Raw genomic sequence first — 20749 nt, 5'->3', positions numbered from 1 at the left:
GTCACCACCCCCATGTGCCAGCATGTTGAACCTGGGGACCGAGGAGCAGAGCGCCAGCTGCATGAGCCTGGTCTCAAGAAAAGGATCATCCTGGCAACGGCTAAGGTAAGAGTGGCAGTGCCCACACAGCACCCCTCTTCACTCTGACTGGCACACTCCCTTCTCTCTCTGCCTGCCATTTTGTTTCCTAAATTCTAGCCTCTTCTTTTTCCTCCACAATTCCAATGTGTATCTGTGTGTATATTGTATGTGTTCTTCTCTCCCTCCTTTTTCACAGAATGCCTCCACTTTTCTCTTCTTTACTGCGTCACATGAACTGGATAGTGAAGCAAGCTTGCAGATTTTGAATGAATTCAAGTAAATGCTAGTAGCTCCAAAAGCAATATTCATAGGGTGGGCAGTATACTGTAGCTATTTAGCTGCCTGTGGGACATCTGTTGCAGCCACTGTGCAGGGCCTAGTAGTAGAGTTAGGCTTGCTGCTTGTATAATCCTACTGTGTGGTGTAATATTAATTACAAGCAATGTACTCAGGGCCGTTCCGACCATTACGCCAGGTACACAGCCATGTAGAGCACCACACTGTGAAGGGAACCGCTACTGTCTTCTCCATCCCCAGGCTGCTAGCTGACCATAGTGCCCAGCCCCCAGAAGATTGTGCTACTGTGAGACAGTATTTTGAATTGGGGGTACTTTTGTGTGGCCACTCCCCTTCCTAATGAGACCACACCCCTTTTTGCAGAGCGCGCCTTCGGCGTGCGCTAAGCGGGAGGGGTCGTGTGGGAGACGAGTTCCCCCACCTCTCCAGGACCACTTTAAGCCCTGCTTATGACACAGAATATGTGTCATATAAGTATCTTCCTTGTATTCTTTTACTCCTTAATGACAGGGGAGGCACTGCCTCCCCTAACTGCACGTCCCTGGTATTCACTACTGAAAGAGAGGGGAAGGGGCCACAGTTAAGTTGCAGGGATATTCAGGAAAATGAAACAAGTACATTTACAGATGAGAAGGTCCTAACGGAACTCTAAAGGCTGACAGTGGACAAATCTACGGGGGCCAGATGGGATACAGCCAAGGATACTAAAAGAGCTTAAAGAGGTGCTGGTAGCAACATTAACAGAGTTATTCAACCAGTCATTAGCTACAGGAGTAATTCCAGAGGACTGAATAAGAGCGAACATAGGGGGTCATTCCGAGTTGTTCGCTCGCAAGCTGCTTTTAGCAGCTTTGCACACGCTAAGCCGCCGCCTACTGGGAGTGAATCTTAGCTTATCAAAATTGCGAACGAAAGATTCGCAATATTGCAATAAGACATCTCTGTGCAGTTTCTGAGTAACTCGAGACTTACTCGGCATCTGCGATCAGTTCAGTGCTTGTCGTTCCTGGTTTGACGTCACAAACACACCCAGCGTTCGCCCAGACACTCCTCCGTTTCTCCAGCCACTCCCGCGTTTTTCCCAGAAACGGTAGCGTTTTTTCGCACACACCCATAAAACGGCCAGTTTCCGCCCAGAAACACCCACTTCCTGTCAATCACATTACGATCACCAGAACGAAGAAAAAACCGTGAGTAAAATTCCTAACTGCATAGCAAATTTACTTGGCGCAGTCGCAGTGCGGACATTGCGCATGCGCACTAAGCGGAAAATCGCTGCGATGCGAAGAAATTTACAGAGCGAACAACTCGGAATGACCCCCATAGTCCCACTGCACAAAAGTAGAAGTAAGGAAGAGGCAAGCAACTACAGACCAGTGAGCATTACTTCAGTAGTAGGGAAATTGATGAAAGAAAGCATTGTAGACTATCTTGCATCCAGCAATTTACAGGATCCCAAACAGTATGGATTTACAGGTGGAGATCATGTCAAACAAATCTTATTGACTTTTTTGACTGTGTGACTAAAGTGATGGATAAAGGTGGAGCCATGGATATAGCTTATCTAGACTTTAGTCAGGCTTTTGACACTGTTCCACATCGCGGACAGCTAAATAAACTTGAAAGCTTGGATACTAAGGGCCTGATTCATTCCTGATCGCTGCTGTGCGTTTTTGCGCAGCAGGCGATCAGGTCCTAACTGCACATGCACCGCAATGCGCACGAGCGTAGGACAACAACAAAGGGCATCACCGGTCAGCAACAGGATGGTGCGAAAAATCCGATTGCACGGGCTTTCGCAAGGTGATTGACAGGAGGTGGCCGTTTGTGGGTGGTAATTGACCATTTATAGGGAGTGTCGGGGAAAACGCAGGCATGCCCAAGCGTTTTCAGGGAGGGTGTCTGATGTCAGCTCCGGCCCGATCAGCCTCTTCTCATCACACTGTAGGAGTAAGTTTTGGCCTGCGCAGAGACTGCACACACTGGATTTTTGCAGCTCGGCGTAGGCATAGGATCGCACACTTGCACAGCAAATTTACACTCCCCCTGGAGGCGGCGACTATCTGAACGCAGGACAGCAAAGTTAGAGCCCAGCGATCAGGTCTGAATCACCCCGTAAGATTGTTGAATGGATAAGATCTTGGTTGCAGGATAGGAAACAGAGAGTTGTAGTAAATGGAGTGCATTCACAGGAGGGAAATGTTACCAGTGGAGTACCCCAGGGATCTTACTTGGACCAGTGCTTTTTCATATCTTTATTGGTGACATTGCAAATGGTATTAAAGTGAAAGATTGCATTTTTGCAGATGACACAAAGGTATGCAACAGGGTAGACACACCAGGAGGGGTAAAACAAATGATTGAGGATCTAGGTAGACTAGATGAATGGTCAAGAGTGTGGCAATTACATTCTATTGCCAAAAAAAATCAAAATCATGCACTTGGGTCTCAAAAAGCCAAAGGCTTAATATAATAATAATGGCACTATACTGAAAACTACTGAGGAGGAAAGGGATCTAGGAGTCACTATTTCAGATGACTTAAAGGCAGGTAAGCAATGTAACAAAGCAATGTGGAAGGCTAGTCAGATGCTTGGCTGCACTGGGAGAGGAATCAGCAGCAGAAACAAAGAAGTAATAATGCCACTGTACAGGTCATTGGTACGGCCTCATCTAGAATACTATGTTCAATTCTGGAGGCCATATCTTCAAAAGGATATTAATACCTTAGAGACTGTACAAAGAAGGGCAACTAAAATGGTGCATGACCTACATCACGAAACATACCCAGAAAGGCTAAAAAAAATCTCAGTATGTATAGTTTGGAGCAGAGGTAGGAAGGGGGGACATGATAGAAACTTTCAAATATATCAAGGGTTTTAACAAAGTCCAGGAGGGAAACATTCTCCAAATGAAGAGAAGCAACAGGACACGAAGACATGCACTGAGACTGGAGGGGGGGGGGGTTCAGGGAAAATATGAGGAGAAAGGGTAGTGGACAAGTGGAATAGCCTCCCATCAGAGGTGTTAGAGGCTAACACAGTAGAGCAATTTAAACATGCATAGGATAAACTGTATCCGGTCCTTAGGTCGACACATTAGGTCGCCCACTGTTGGTTGACATGGTCTATAGGTCGACATGGTCACTAGTTCAACATGGAAAAAGGTCGACATGAGTTTTTCACGTTTTTGTTTATAATTTTTTTAGCTTTTTCATACTTTACGATCCACGTGGACTACAATTGGGAATAGTAACCTCTGCAGAGCGCTGCGGTAGCGGTGCGAAGCACCTTGCTTCGCGCACCATGCGAGGGGACACGGTGCACTAATTGGAGTTCCCGGTCACTTTCCAAAGTAAACGACACAAAAAAAACCTTTAAAAACTCATGTCGACCTTTTTCCAGGTTAACCTTTTCCCATGTCGACCTAGTGACTATGTCAACATATTTCAGGTGTCGACCTAGTCACTGTGGTCGACCTAGTTACTGTCTATGCTATGATCCACATTCGGGATAGACATAAGGATATCCTTACAAACAAATAAGGATCAAATAAGGTTTGAGATAAAAATATGGTAAAAAAAAAAAAAGGGGGCAGATTAGATGGGCCAAGTGGTTTTTATCTGCCATCACATTCTATAGGTGGGTACACACTGATAGATATATCTGCAGATCATAGATATATCTGCAGATCAATTGATCTGCAGATATATCTATGGACAGATCGGGCAGTGTGCTGTGCATACACACTGCCCGATCCATCGTGGAGTGACGTCATGAACTGGGCCCCGTACACACACAGCGACGCGCCAATATATCGGTAGATATATTGGCCGTCGGCTGTGTTTTAGCGGCCGACGCGATACGTCTCTGAATGACGGAGTTCACAGACGTATCGGCCGTACACACTGGCCTACGGTCCCGCGATATATCGGCCGTTCAAGAGAACGGCCGATATATCGACCAGTGTGTTTGGGCCTTATGTTTCTATAGCTACTATAACTCCTAAACGTTACAGGAATGTCATCAAATTAGTTTGAATACAGAACACTTCTGTAAAGTCATTTGAAAGTGGGATGTCCCTTTAACCCTTCTCTGAGCATTCTTGAAAACAAGAGGTTCTGGGGGTCATTCTGAGTTGATCGCTCGCTAGCAGTTTTTAGCAGCCATGCAAAACCTATGCCGCCTCCCACTGGGAGTGTATTTTAGCTTAGCAGAAGTGCGAATGGTTGTATCGCAGAGCGCCTGCAAAAAAAATTTGTGTCGTTTCATAGTAACTCAAAACCTACTCAGCGCTTGCGATCACTTCAGACTATTCAGTTCCGGATTTGACGTCACACACCCGCCCAGCGTTCGCCCAGCCATGCCTGCCTTTTCCCTGGCACGCCTGCGTTTTTCCGAACACTCCCTGAAAACTGTCAGTTGCCACCCAGAAACGCCCACTTCATGTCAATCACTCTGCGGCAACCAGTGCGACTGAAATGCATCGCTAGACCTTGTGCAAAACTGCATCGTTTGTTGTGCCCATATGTCGTGCGTGCGCATTGTGCCGCATGCGCAGAACTGCCGGTTTTTAGCCTGATCGCTGCGCTGCGAATAAATGCAGCTAGCAATCAACTCGGAATAACCTCCTATTTTCAATGCTATTCTTTTTAACAAAACCTCTATTTATTAATTCTATAAGGTTTTTTACTGTGAGACCTAATTTGAGAGAACGACAGAACGTAAATATATGGTTGACGTATCAAAATAAAGGTGTTACAATGTAACTGCATTGGCATTTCTATAATGGGTGCACACTGCACCCATTTTAATACTTACCGTTCCGGAGTCCTGCGTCGGGCGCTTGCATCACAGTGGGAATTGCCGCCAAAATGGTCACCACTCATGCTCGGTAGCCAGCTTGGTCTCCGGATCATGGCGGGCACCATGTTGCCGGAGACCTGCGCATGTGCAGTAGACTCTGGTACAATGCCGGAGTCTACACCGCCTTACAGAGCAGGGGGCCCACCCGGAGGTGCACACGGGCCCCCTCCTCTGTAGAAACGTCCTTGTGTAGCTGTGCCAGTGGAAGAGAAAAATGAGATTGGGGTAATGTTTCGGGTGTTGCGGAGTGGCGAAGTTCCCATGTAAAGTATATGGGAGAAGTGTGCATGGTATGAGTTTATTCATTTATTAAGAAATGCCAAACGTCGATTTGAAGCGTTTCCACTAATTTTATTCATAGACAAAGGGCTTTCATACATACACAGTTCTGATATTGAGTTTTTGGCATCATGAAAGGAGCAACATTAGTAACTCATGGATCCCCATACAAGATACAGGTTTGGATCCCCTCTTCCCCTCCTCTTTGTCAAACACAAACATTTCTAAATGATTTAGACTAACAGGAACCTCTCAGCATCCACTGGGCGCTCGTCACGAGCCTAGGGTTCTTACTGGCCGATCTGGCTGTTACAATAAGACAATGATCCTCAAATTAAACTTACATTATTTTCTACTTCACAAGATTTGTTTGTAGCCGGTCTGTTGCTTTAAACATTGTCCTAAACAAAGACTGTGTCATGTGAATTAGTGATGTATCCCGGGAATGAGGATGTCTTTGTGTGCTGGTGTTATTGGGAAGCTTTTGATGTATTCAGATACGCCATTTGGTTTTCAGATGCACCAAGTTGTCAGACATCTGGGAACCGCATGTGAATGAGATGCTGTTTGCCAGCACTGTGAGATTTGTCACTTCCCATGAGTCAAGTTCACCAGAGAGTACACAACAGAAGCTGTCAACTCATTCCCTGCCGGGGACCGGTAACCAAAGCTGGCCAGCGTGCTGACAGCTACAGACCTCAGAGAGTGCATTTCATTTACTCTAATTCTAATAGGTAGATTTTATTTTGTTGTTGTTGTTTTGCTGAAACCCCCCCAAAATAGTTCTTTCATCTTCTGTACACCTCACCTGAGCTTCACAATAACCCAACATGGATGAATAGTTGGTATCTCTCTGAATAAATAATATCTGTGGCTATTGATCAGCAAATACTACTGTAACTGGCCACTTATGTAATAGAATTACTTTCTTGATATGTGTTTTGAAAAACTATTGCTTTCTTTGTTATGTCATTTCGTGCTTTATTTATTTATTACAAAATGTTATTTCAGATGTAAAATTGTAATATGAGCTTTGATGTGAAGTTTTAAAAAATACTAAAATACATCTTTGTTTTGATTTATGCTATGCTTTTATTTATGTGTGTGTGTGTGTGTATGTATGTGTATATATATATATATATATATATATATATATATATGGGAGGCAGTCTATTTACAGCCAGTCAGGATCCCAGCGATCAGGATACCGATGCCGGAATCACGACACCAGCTGAAATACCGACCGCCGGCTGGTTACCCCTCTTGGTTGGTGGTCAACGCCCCCGCCCGGAGGGGAATAGCACCCTGTGGCGGCCGAAGGTCGCCACCGGGCACCAAGTGTGGTGAGCGCAGCAAACCTGTGTGGGGACACGCTGCGCTCGCCGCCGGGCTCCCAACTGTCAGGCTCCCGGCATCAGTCTTCTGACCTCCGAGATCCCGATCGCCAGGATCTCATACTGATCATATATATATATATATATATATATATATATACATACACATATATATATATATGTATATATATATATATATATATACACATATATATATATATATATATATATATATATATGTAGAGAGAGTGAGAGAGATATCTTACTGTATTGGGATTTTGTGGGGGGGGGGGGGGGGGGGGTTGGGTTATCAAAGCCTGAAGAGAGATTGTGATAGGTGAAAGTACTAGCCAGTCAGTTTCTGTCTTACATTTTACAGGCTGTGTTTAACAACAAAAACAAAAAAAACTCTGCTTGGTTGGTACTTTCGATCACAATTTTATCTCTTGACAAGCTTTGATAAATAACCCGCATAAGGTATAAATCACTATATCCCAAACTGAGTAAGCAGGACATTATGAGAGTTAAACTGTAAGGGGTAAATTTACTAAAGTTTCTAAAACAGAGAACTGGTGATGTTCCCCATAGCAACCAATCAGACGCTGTCTATAATTTTCTAAAAGGCAATAGAGAAATGATAGACAGCATCAGATTGGTTGCTATGGGCAACATCGCCAATTCTCTGTTTTAGAAGCTTAAGTAAATTTACCCCTAAGACTGACAACAACCGAATACAAACTTGGAATACAGGCAGGTGACTGTATTTATGGCAGGGAGAAAAGAATAGAGGGGCAGATGTATTAACCTGGAGAAGGCATAAGGAAGTGATAAACCAGTGATATGTGCAAGGTGATAAAGGCTCAAGCCAATCAGCTCCTAACTGTTAATTTACATCTTGGAGCTGATTGGCTAGTTCACTTTATCACCTTGCACATATCACTGGTTTATCACTTGCTTATGCCTTCTCCAGGTTAATACATCTGCCCCAGAGTGTTTTATAATTAATATACGGCGATCTCATTCCTCACTGGGCGAGGCTGCAGGATTAACCCTTGGTTGCCCAGCAGCGAGAGAGTTAATGCCTGTACACTGGGGCAGTGCCATTGTGGTAATATGCTGTGTTCTGACAGAGGAGGCTTTGTTGCTTGTGAAAGTAGCTGGCAGCCTAATAAGGAAGTGGTCTGTGCTTTGCATGCAGATTCAAACTGCTGTGACCCAGCTTACAGCAATCTCTAAATTCCAATGAGATGGTGGTTTAGCAGGGAGCATTGTTGGAAGCCTGATGGTGTTACAGGGGTCTCCGTCTCTGCTGCTGCTGGAGTGTCTGGGATAAAGTAGCAGCGTCCAAGGTAAGTGAGCGGTGTGTCGCTGCTGACTCTGTGTGATTCAGTTGCTGCAGGGCTCCAGCTCACAGACATATACACCGAGCAATTGTGCTGTTCCTGCTCATGCTACGAGCGGAGCGGATGCAGTGCTAAGTACAGGAGCATAATAGCATATTGTCATCTCTTTTATCGTCTCATCGGCGCTGATCTACAGCGAAATGCATGTTTGTATACTGGTCATGTAGTAACATGATCTACAGCTCAGAGCTCAGTCTTCATGCTGTGTCTTCTGATATCATATACTGGATTGGTTTGGTTTTTAAATGTGTGTCTTATTTACACATGCTACATGAGCATGTTATTTTCTGACATATTTATATTAGCAGCATGTCACAGGTATGTAACTGGTCCTTATATGTACTTGCCCATGTTATGGAATTCCTTCTACACTGTATCATCCTTTAGTGTGTTGATTAATTGAACCTCAGACTTTGATATCTATCTATCTATCTATCTATCTATCTATCTACCTACCTACCTACCTACCTACCTACCTACATACATACGTATGTATATATATATACACACGTATGTATGTATGTATATATAGATATATATAAATGTGTGTGTGTGTACACATTTATGTAAGGCATTTCATAGTCATTATGCATGGTGATGTGATAGCGGTCAGAAACACGCTGCAGGCTGCCTATTCCCCACAACGTGCAGCTGTAGTGACCAGATTATTGGGGTGCCAGCCGGCAGACGTCCTGCAGAACATGTTTCTGTTGTGTATTCCCTATAAATGTCTCTCTTGGATAACTCTGCATGCCCCTATTGCTGTGTGCTCACTCATGTGACTGTGTCTTTCTGTGTGAAAGGGGTTGTCCGCTTATAGTATACATAACTTTCAACAACACCCTGATATTGGTACGCACGTCACTAATATGTATTACCTCTACTGCATCTGCCAGATGCGGGTGATATTGCATATGGGAGCCCTCACCCTTGTATATTCCTATGCCCCTGGATGGAGGGCACCCCAATCCCACACATCTTATTGTAGTGATTAAGTGGTTGCTTTGCCTACGCTGAATGACAGCGCCCCATAGGATGGAGGGCTGCAGGTTATTGTGTGACTTGTTGTTCAGAAGCTTGGCTTTGCCTATATAAAGTGTGATGCTGATTGCTGTACTTCACAGGCAGTGGGTGATGGGGGGCAGTTATACAGCCTACTAGAAAATGTATATAATATCATTGATTGCTGATATGTTATGTGGAATTGTTTTGGGTAAGAATTAAACAAATATTTTTTTGCTTTATGGAAACTTTCCAAAAATTGTGTTTATTCCAATTACACAGAGGAAAGCAACAGACAGCTCTGTAATGTGTAACCAGATGTTACATTGTCAGTAGCAGCAATTATGGATGTGCTAGAATGACACAATTATTAGCGACTTGCTGTGTAGTGCAGGGATTTCTCAGAGGACGGGTATTTTTGCATAGGATAGATCTGTGTTTCTCCTCTTCGCAGTTTAGACCGTGACGTGTGACCTCAGAGGAGCTTTATCCAATTCTAAAGTTTACAGCAACAGAAACTACAAGTTTGAATGTTTGAATTAATGTGTCGGTAACTGAGGTGGAGTTCTCAATGCTGTATGTGCCATATATATTGGTATGACATAGGTACCTAGCAGCTGTCCCGTAACTAGATGTCTGTTCTCCAGCTTCCCTTCCAAAGTGTCCCTCTTTTAAGAATACAGGCCCAGATTTATCAAGCCTTGGAGAGTGATAAATTGTACGGTGAAAAAGTACCAGCCAATTAGCTCCTAACCGCTACGTTATAGGCTGTGTTTGAAAAATGACAGGAGCTGATTGGTTTGTACTTTATCACCGTGCAATTTATCACTCTCCAAGGCTTGATAAATCTGGGCCACACTATAGATCTGTATGATAGATATATATATATATATATATACACAAATTTCCAAGTGCAGCACTCCTGGACTTATCAAATAAATCACGGCTCAGACAGGCAGGTACCTGTGTGGATGCATGTACGTGAGGGCACCCGGACTAGTACTGTGACTAGAAGGAGAGCCGGACCATACGGAGATATATTTATATATATATATATATATATATATATATATATATCTGTCTTTCTCGAATTGGGAGTCCACAGCTGTATATTGCTGTGATGGACGACAGACGGGCTCCCGAGCCTCTGCTTGTTGCCTCTAGCTCATTACTACTTTGTTGTCATGTTTGTTTGTTAGTTTACAGTTTGTAACACTTGTATAAAATGCCTGCTTATATGTTATAATGTAATTACAGATAGTTGTTTCATTAAGTGACTTAATTTAACCTATCACTGTGATTAAGAGTAATTTGTGGCCCTTTGGAAGGTTCGAGGGCCACCCAGTGTGTCTGGTTACCTATCGCTTGTATATAGGACGCTGTTTGACAAAATGAATGTAAAAACTGTCAGTAATAAGAGTTCATCTATTTGTCTATGATTTTCCATTTGATTTGGTGTGGTGTCTATAGCCAGAAATAGCTGTGACCATGTCTTATGCCATAATACTTCTCTGGGTTCAGTGTGTGTAGTAAATACACCATTATGCAGTTTGTATCAAGATGCTGATTTGAGGTCTGAGTATTGGATTCTCAGACTCCTCTCTGCTGCCCTCTACAGGCCTTCTACAGGCCTTCTTCTTGCTCTCCTGCTGCCTGTATTCCCACGCTTCTCACTGCTTGGTTGCAGGAACATCAAAGTGCAGTGTGAAGTACAATTTGTTGGCCCTCCACAGCGTGGTCTATTTTCCAAGTGCTGCTCTGTAATCCATGTATATAAGAGCAGGGCAACACAACTGCCCCTCGCTGTGCTGGCTTCATGAAGAGAGAACCCAGATGCCAGGACTGTAGAGCAGCATGGGTGCCTGTACATGCAGCGGAGGTGAGTGCTACCATTGTACATATGAGTCCAGGCAGCAGATGTTTGCTTCTTAGCTTTAGGCAGACAACTCCTTTTATTCATCTCTCTTGCGTTACCTTGCTATCAGGATGTAGGGCAATGTGGTGGTTATAGAAATACAGACTGTATATATAACATGCCTCGCTGTCTCCTCCCTGTTATCTAGCTATGACATTTTTTATTTTCACCATGCAACTGGATAAAGAGAAATGTTATGTTCTATTTTATTTTTTTATAACTGTGACTTTCCGGGGAACACTCTAGACTTTCCTTTTTGGCCTTTTACAGCTTTATATCCTTCCTTCAGACGGGGACAGAGGTTTCCAGCAGTTGTTAATTATAGGGCTGCCACCTTACTGGACAGAAGTGCGGCATCTTTTATTGTTATGTTATTTGTTTACTGCCCACTGTTCTGTCATTTGGGGGGTTTTTTGGGGTTTTTTTCAGTACTGACAAATTCCTGTCTAACTCAGAGGGGTAAATGTAACAGCCTGCGAGAAGCCGGAGGTGCGGGAGTTTGTGCGAGACTGCCCGTATTTTTAAGTCTGCAATCATTTACAAGGCAGAACCTGGTTTTTCCTTGTAAATGATTGCCGCTTATAAAATATGGGCATTCTTGCACAAACTGGCTTCTCACAGACTATTATATTTTTATCCCGTAATGTCAGGTTTGTGATGACGGTCGTGGCCATGCATGCACAGCCGACAGGTGATGCGGCGACATAGTGCTTACACAGTAGAAGATATCATGGACAGTGTGTCTGAATCGGGCACATCGTCCAGGATAACGTCTATTGCAGGCCTGGCCAACCTGTGGCTCTCCAGATGTTGTGAAACTACATATCCCAGCATGCCCTGCCACAGTTTTAGCATTCCCTAATAGCAAAACTGTGGGAAGGCGTGATGGGACTTGTAGTTTTACAACAGCTGGAGAGCCACAGGTTGGCCAGGCCTGGTCTAGTATGTAACCGGTTTAAGGCATGTAGGAGAGATAGTTAATTGAGAGTTATTAGTATTATAAGCGTGTATCAATGGGATCAGTACGGGATACGGCACTCGAAATACGGACGCCGGGCTCCCCAACCCGCTAACCCTAACATTCCCTACCCACAGCCTAACCCTAACCTTGTGCCGTGGTCTGTCCTCGTTCGGGAATACCGACAGCCGGGATGGTGCACCCATTTTGGATGCCGGTGTCGGTATTCCGGCATCTGTGTGCTGAATGCCGGGATACCGACAGCCGGGATCCTGACGGCTTCCCGTATCAGTAATGTATCCAATAAACTGAAGCCTCAGATTTCGTCATTTATTTCTGTTTTATTACAAAATAATTTTTGTATGAAGAATGCTTACAGATTGTGCTAGAAATTAGGAAAGGAAAAAACGTTGAGCCTGACAATGTGCTACAGCAGCGATTCTCATCCTCAACCCTCAAGTTTTCACAACAGGTCACGGTTTGAGGATTTATGTCTGTGGAATCATGTGGGATGATTACTGACCCAGCAAAATAGATGAACTCGCCTGTGTATGATTAAAGAAATCCACAAATTATGAGCTGTTGGTGGTACTTGGCTCTGGAATTGGGAACCACTGTGCTACTGTGTACTCGGGTAACTCAACAGCATTACTCCAGTTACACCCCTTTCAGACTGCCTGAGGCGGGTCTCACTCGGGTGCCGTACATGGGTACTTTCCTGGTGCAACCCACCTCAGGCCTGTCGCCGCTGCTGTCCCCAACACTGTATATTGACACGGGCGAGGGTGGCACTTGGAGATCACATGATCTCCAATTGACGCCCGTCCACACAGAGTGAACGGGAAACAGGTCGTATTGACCTGGCTTCCCGTTCACACAGCACAGCGAGCCGAGTTGAACACGCATTCAACCCTGCTCGCTACCCGAGTTGGAATACCGGGTCTCTCGACCTGGATTATTACAATTGGGCCCTTTTAGACCGCACAGCAACACTGGTTATGCACACTCATGTGCAATGCCAATAACCCATGTTTAAAGCTGGCGGTCTAAAGGGGGTTTTAGGGTGAGGTGTGCAGGACAAGTGTTGGGAGGGGGAAGTGGGGAAGGGAAAGTCTTGTACTAGTTCACCACTGATTAACTATGTTTGGAAATAAGTTGCCAAACCAAGAAAATACAGACCTCCTACTTTGGTATTGATTAGGGTTGTAGGAATTGTAGAAGTTCTGGGGGGTGATTCCGAGTTGTTCGCTCGCTAGCTGCTTTTAGCAGCATTGCACACGCTAAGCCGCCGCCTACTGGGAGTGTATCTTAGCATAGCAGAATTGCGAACGAAAACTTTGCTAATTTTCTCGTAACGATTACCCCGCAGTTTCTGAGTAGCTCCAGACTTACTCTGCCATTGCGACCAGCTCAGTCCTTTTCGTTCCTGGTTTGACGTCACAAACACACCCAGCGTTCGCCCAGCCACTCCCCCGTTTCTCCAGACACTCTCGCGTTTTGGAACTCGAACGCCTGCGTTTTTTTGCACACTCCCATAAAACGGCCAGTTTCCGCCCAGAAACACCCACTTCCTGTCAATCACACTACAATCACCACATCGATGAAAAAGCTTCGTTATGCCGTGAGTAAAATACCTAACTTTTGTGTAAAATAACTAAGCGCATGCGCTCTGCGAACCTTGCGCATGCGCAGTAAGCAACTAATCGCAGTATAGCGAAAATTGGCAACGAGCGAACAACTCGGAATGACCCCCTGTATCCAATATATAGAGAGAATAGACTACAAACCTTTTTAATTCAATTCAATTAATTATTGCGGGATCTAATAAGGCTGACGGGTCTTGCCAGCAGTGTCATTGGCAACAAAACTATAAATGTCTACAATTTCTATTCAACTGTAAATGTCCCCCAAGGGCCTTCTCCTCTAATGTTCAATGTGTTAACATTTTCACACTCAACTTACCATATAGTTCTGTGTGTGATAGAACTACAGCTATGTCAGGGCTGCTTGGAATTAGGACTAAAGATATTGAAACCGGTACTGTATCAATTCATCTAATTGTGTTGGCCTTTACAAAGCACAAAGAGATTGCAGTATGGTTTTGTGTATTGTGCATCTTCACATTTGTCTGTGAGAATTATATTAATAAGGTCTGCACTGTCCCAGTAGGAAGGGGAAGTGGTCGGAAACCTTGCACTATGTGCTTTCTGTGTATTTCAGATGTACAGAAAGACACCACACATATTATCGGGTGGTATTTAGGTTGACGGCTGTTGGGATCCTGGCACACAGTATACCGGCGCCGGAATACCGAAACCCGGCATACCGACACCTTTTCTCCCTCAGCGAGCCCGCAAGGGGCTCATTTGCGCTCGCCTAGCTGTCAGTATGCCGGCGGTCAGGATTCCGGCGCTGGTATGCTGGCCACCGGGAGCCCGGCTGCCGGCATACCATACTACATCCATATCATGGTGTAATGGTTAGCATTACTGCCTCACAGCACTGAGGTCATGAGTTCGATTGCCACCATGGCCCTAACTGTGTGGAGTTTGTATATACTCCCCGTACTTGCGTGGGTTTCCTCCGGGTACTCCGGTTTCCTCCCACAATCCAAAAATATACTGGTAGGTTAATTGGATCTCAATCCTAGTGTGTGTGTGTGTGTGTGTGTGTGTGTGTGTGTGTGTGTGTGTGTGTGTGTGTCTGTACATATGGTGGGGAATATAGATTGTAAGCTCCACTAGGGCAGGGACCGAAGTAAATGGCCAAATATTCTCTGTAAAGCGCTTCGGAATATGTGTGCACTATATAAATAACTAGTAATAAATAATAATAAATATTATGTTATTATAAGGAGGGACTAGAGAACAAAAATACTGTAGCATGAAAATTCTAGGCTCTGAAAGCTTCTGTCTCCGTCTTCGAATTTGAGAGTTCTTATTAATATTGCACAATGCTGTATATGGAAAGAATCTAGTACAGTTTATAAAGAGCCTGTCTGTAAACTAAACATTTTAACAAACTGCTTAGTCTGAGCCCAAAGTTACTTTTTCACTTGCCAAAGTTATTATTTATTGTTGCACTTAGTTTCTCGACCGCACTACCACTAGCGAGCTAGGCAGCTGTCCAGAGTACCAAAGTTCCGGGGGTGTCAAAGCAATGACTGAGTAACATAATGTTAGTAATTCTGGGGGAAATGTCATGGGCAGTGAATTAAACATAACTGCTGGCAAAATTTGCGGTTTCTAAACAATCGCCTCTTATTACATTTCCCTTTCTTGTGTCATTTGTAATGAAATCCAGTGACGGGGGGAATGTACTCCATGAAGAGGTTTAGCGAGAGGGAAATTAATTACATGGGTTGGTTAATGAGGAGGAAAGGACCTACAGAACAGGGTATGGGCGTTTAAATAAATTCTAAAGTAAGGGGGTGGCATAAATTAACTGGGAGGTTGAAAAACGGGGAATGGGAATTACAGTGAATGGTGAGGGCAAGAATTGCAGTAGAAGAGGCCGTGGAGGAAAATACATGATAATTGAGAAGACTGTGTTGGGGATATGAATTGAGTGGGAAGATGATTTGGGAGGAATAAATCAACAAGAGGAGGAAATCTTTGCCAACTATACAATATAATAGATATTTTGATGCATGTTATATGGCCCAGTTCTCATCTGTTCTTCTGTAATGATTGTAGAGGTGAATTGTAATCCAGCTCAGTACATATGACGTTGCTGGAATCGTAGTGCTGCAAGGTCCTCAGAGAAACCATTATGTGTTGCACACTGGTATATTACGCTCTTCTACCAATTCAATTACTTGTTTTTATATTGTTGTGTATTTATTGTTGAGAGGGGTGCATGGCTTGCCTTTATGAGAATTGATGCGCTATGAATAATATGAGTGCCACCTTGGGATTGTTGCTCCCATTGCCTGTCTGGCTTGAATCCCCCCTAAAATTCTGGGTCCTGGTACTTTATACTCGAAGGACCCCTTCCCTCTGGGCCCCTGTCGGGGGCTATAGAGGTAGTGGTCAAGCAGGAAGACAACATTCTGAGCTGGTTAAAACTGCATTCTGACTGGCCGTTATAAGGCACATGCATAAACAATACCATTTATTACTGGTCTATACCATTCATTGCGTCATCGTTTATACCGTCCATTGAACCCCTGCTCACAACCAATCATCTGCTAAAACTGGAGTGGATACTAGGCCCTCTATGTGGAAAAATGAGTCCGTGTTCTTTATTAACCCTAAATTTAGGCCCATATTTATCAAGCCTTGGAAAGTGATAAATAGCACAGTGATAAAGTACCAGCCAATCAGCTCCTAACTGTCATGTAACAGGCTGTGTTTGAAGAAATGACAATTAGGAGCTGGTTGGCTGGTACTTCATCACCGTGCTATTTATCATTCTCCAAGGCTTGATAAATCTGGGCCTTAGTGTTATGTTCTTCCCATATATTTTCTCTGTCTGGGTGCATAACCTTTTGGTTTTCTTTGGCAAATACCAGGACTTGTTGTGGAAGTAGTAAATTTTGATTTTGTTATTTGTTGAGATATTTTATTATCTAATACGTGTACATTTTATTGTTGGTCTATGTATGGCCCTGTGTTGTTCATGACTGAGCCTCGCAGTCCCATATCCTATATCACAGTCCCATATCCTATGCGATGTTATCAACAATTTTCTAATAAACCTTCCTACCTCTATGACTGTTTGTTATTACGCAGTTTTGTTATATCATTCTTATTTCCAATTGTAAAGCGCAACGGAATTTGCTGCGCTATATAAGAAACTGTTAATGAATAAATAAACAATGTATTAATTTTACTTTAATTATATTGTAAGATCAAGTGCACCAAAACAGAGAGTACCTTCTCTTCTTCTTCCTTTTGTTGTGGAAGTTGGTAAAAAATGTATTCTACTCTGTCGTCTGTTCTACCCAAAGAGGGCAGCTGCCAATGTTCATTCGTGAGTAAGGGGAGACAAGGTACTGGTGAGTGAGAGCATAAAATGAGGAAATGCATTCCCTAATAATCAACACATGGGTCTAGTCATGAAGCAGTGAAAAGACTGGAGAAGTGAGCCAGTGGAGAAGATGCACATGGAGAAGGAGCCATTGCTCCACTTGCACACATTTCCACTCATTTCGCTGATTTATGAATAGATTTGATAGTATGTTGAGATAAGTGTAATTCATAGACGTTAATGACCCTGCTCTTACTTAATACATCATTTACCACTTGACTAATCATTACTGTAGATATCATGCAACAAAATAACAAGGTGTTGCATGAAGGATAGTACCATGTCAGATACCCACCAGATGCGCCTTAATTCTGATTTCTATTGTAGAAAAGATGGGGTGTGATGATGGCATCAGTTTGGGGGCGTAGACTAGATGGATGGGTGTGGAACGTTGAGAAGCGTGCCTTAAATACTGTGCAGTACAACAACAAAAAATAATGGCAACTTTCTGAATAGTTTTAATCCTGTAAAGCAGAGGCCCTGAAACATTTCTGAATCACAGCACCCTAGAGCAGTGGTTCTCAAACTGTGTGCCGTGGCACCCTGGAGTGCCTCAGGGCACCTGCAGGGGGGCCTTGGATTGGTGGTCCAGGACAAATTCAGATTATATATGGTCAGTGTAATACTCAAAATCAGTGCTGGTGGCTGTCAACCATAAAACATGTGGGCAAACAAGCAAATCTTGTACCTCATACACAACAAATGAACCTAAGGATGACATATAAACACAATTTACTTAATTTCTCTAACGTCCTAGTGGATGCTGGGAACTCCGAAAGGACCATGGAGAATAGCGGCTCCGCAGGAGTCTAGGCACAACTAAAAGAAAGCTTTTAGACTACCTGGTGTGCACTGGCTCCTCCCACTATGACCCTCCTCCAAGCCTCAGTTAGATTTTTGTGCCCGGCCGAGCTGGATGCACACTAGGGGCTCTCCTGAGCTCCTAGAATGAAAGTATATTTTATTTTACAGTGAGACCTGCTGGCAACAGGCTCACTGCAACGAGGGACTAAGGGGAGAAGAAGCGAACCTACCTGCTTGCAGCTAGCTTGGGCTTCTTAGGCTACTGGACACCATTAGCTCCAGAGGGATCGACCGCATGGAACTGGCCTTGGTGTTCGTTCCCGGAGCCGCGCCGCCGTCCCCCTTACAGAGCCAGAAGCAAGAAGAAGTCCGGAAAATCGGCGGCATGAAGACTTCTGTCTTCACCAAGGTAGCGCACAGCACTGCAGCTGTGCGCCATTGCTCCTCATACACACTTCACACTCTGGTCACTGAGGGTGCAGGGCGCTGGGGGGGGGGGCGCCCTGAGCAGCAATAAAAACACCTTGGCTGGCAAAACAATCACAATATATAGCCCCAGAGGCTATATATGTGATAATTACCCCTGCCAGAATCCTTAAAAAAGCGGGAGAAAAGTCCGCAAAAAAGGGGCGGAGCTATCTCCCTCAGCACACTGGCGCCATTTCTCCCTCACAGCTCCGCTGGAAGGAAGCTCCCTTGCTCTCCCCTGCAGTCTACACTACAGAAAGGGTAAAAAAGAGAGGGGGGGCACTAAATTTAGGCGCAGTAAATATTATAGCAGCTATAGGGGACATAATTCAGTTAGTTCCTGCATTATATAGCGCTCTGGTGTGTGCTGGCATACTCTCTCTCTGTCTCCCCAAAGGGCTTCTGTGGGGTCCTGTCCTCTGTTAGAGCATTCCCGGTGTGTGTGCGGTGTGTCGGTACGGCTGTGTCGACATGTTTGATGAGGAAAATTGTGGAGGCGGAGCAGATGCCTATAGAAGTGATGTCACCCCCTGCGGGGCAGACACCTGAGTGGATGGTTTTATGGAAGGAATTACGTGCAAGTGTCGACTCCTTACACAAAAAATTTGATGACATGCCAAATGCGGGACAGCCGGCTTCTCAGCTCGTGCCTGTCCAGGTGTCTCAAAGGCCATCAGGGGCTCTAAAACGCCCGCTACCTCAGATGGCAGACGCAGATGTCGACACGGATACTGATACCAGTGTCGACGACGATGAGTCTAATCTAATGTCCACTAGGGCCATTCGTTGCATGATTGAGGCAATGAAAGAGGTGTTACACATTTCGGATATAAACCCCGGTACCACTAAAAAGGGTATTATGTTTGGGGAGAAAAAACTACCCGTAGTTTTTCCCCCATCTGAAGAATTAAATGAAGTGTGTGAAGAAGCGTGGGCTTTCCCCGATAAAAGATTGGTAATCTCTAAAAAATTACTAATGGCGTTCCCTTTCCCGCCAGAGGATAGGGCACGTTGGGAAACGCCTCCTAGGGTGGATAAAGCGCTCACACGTTTGTCTAAAAAGGTGGCACTTCCGTCTCCGGATACGGACGCCCTGAAGGAGCCTGCGGACAGAAAGCAGGAGGCGATCCTGAAGTCTGTATATACACACTCAGGCATTATACTTAGACCAGCTATTGCGTCAGCATGGATGTGCAGTGCTGCCGCTGCATGGTCAGATTCCCTGTCAGAAAATATTGACACCCTAGACAGGGACACTATTCTGCTAACCATAGAGCATATAAAAGACTCAGTCTTATACATGAGAGATGCACAGAGGGAGATCTGCCGGCTGGCATCTAAAATAAGTGCATTGTCCATTTCTGCTAGGAGAGGCTTATGGACTCGGCAGTGGACAGGGGATGCAGATTCCAAAAGGCACATGGAAGTTTTGCCTTATAAGGGTGAGGAGTTATTCGGGGATGGTCTCTCGGACCTAGTTTCAACAGCAACAGCTGGGAAGTCAGCATTTTTACCCCATGTTCCCTCACAGCCTAAGAAAGCGCCGTTTTATCAGGTACAGTTCTTTCGGACCCAGAAAAACAGGCGAGGAAAAGGCGGGTCTTTTCTGTCCAGAGGCAGAGGTAGGGGAAAAAGGCTGCAACAAACAGCAGGTTCCCAGGAGCAAAAGTCCTCCCCCGCTTCTTCCAAGTCCGCCGCATGACGGTGGGGCTCCACAGGCGGAGCCAGGTACGGTGGGGGGCCACCTCAAAAATTTCAGCGATCAGTGGGCTCGCTCACAGGTGGATCTCTGGATCTTGCAAGTAGTATCTCAGGGGTACTAGCTGGAATTCGAGGCGTCTCCCCCCCGCCGTTTCCTCAAATCTGCCTTGCCAACAACTCCCTCGGGCAGGGAGGCTGTGCTAGAGGCAATTCACAAGCTGTATTCCCAGCAGGTGATAGTCAAGGTGCCCCTACTTCAACAAGGACGGGGTTACTATTCCACACTGTTTGTGGTACCGAAACCGGACGGTTCGGTGAGACCCATTTTAAATTTGAAATCCTTGAACACATACATAAAAAAATTCAAGTTCAAGATGGAATCGCTCAGGGCGGTTATTGCAAGCCTGGACGAGGGGGATTACATGGTATCCCTGGACATCAAGGAAGCTTACCTGCATGTCCCCATTTATCATCCTCACCAGGAGTACCTCAGATTTGCGGTACAGAATTGCCATTACCAATTCCAGACGCTGCCGTTTGGACTGTCCACGGCACCGAGGGTGTTTACCAAGGTAATGGCGGAAATGATGATACTCCTTCGAAAAAAGGGAG

General features: G+C 44.8%; 1 protein-coding gene across 6 annotated transcripts in view; it reads left to right on the top strand.

Moving 5' to 3' along the window:
* Window positions 1–20749, top strand: part of PAG1 (phosphoprotein membrane anchor with glycosphingolipid microdomains 1) — a 477890-nt gene that overhangs the window by 296194 nt on the left and 160947 nt on the right. Inside the window, exon 1 of one of the 6 annotated variants that reach the window (XM_063923991.1) lies at window positions 8014–8204. The exons of 4 other annotated variants lie outside the window; for them this stretch is intronic. The gene's annotated coding sequence lies outside the window, so the exon portion shown is untranslated. Of the gene's footprint in view, window positions 1–8013; window positions 8205–10954; window positions 11140–20749 lie in introns of those variants that run through there. One more of the 6 variants, XM_063923992.1, reaches the window with a different exon arrangement.

Source organism: Pseudophryne corroboree, chromosome 5, assembly GCF_028390025.1.
Source record: "Pseudophryne corroboree isolate aPseCor3 chromosome 5, aPseCor3.hap2, whole genome shotgun sequence".
Taxonomy (NCBI): Eukaryota; Metazoa; Chordata; class Amphibia; order Anura; family Myobatrachidae; genus Pseudophryne; species Pseudophryne corroboree.
This window is presented reverse-complemented; position numbering and strand designations above follow the sequence as displayed.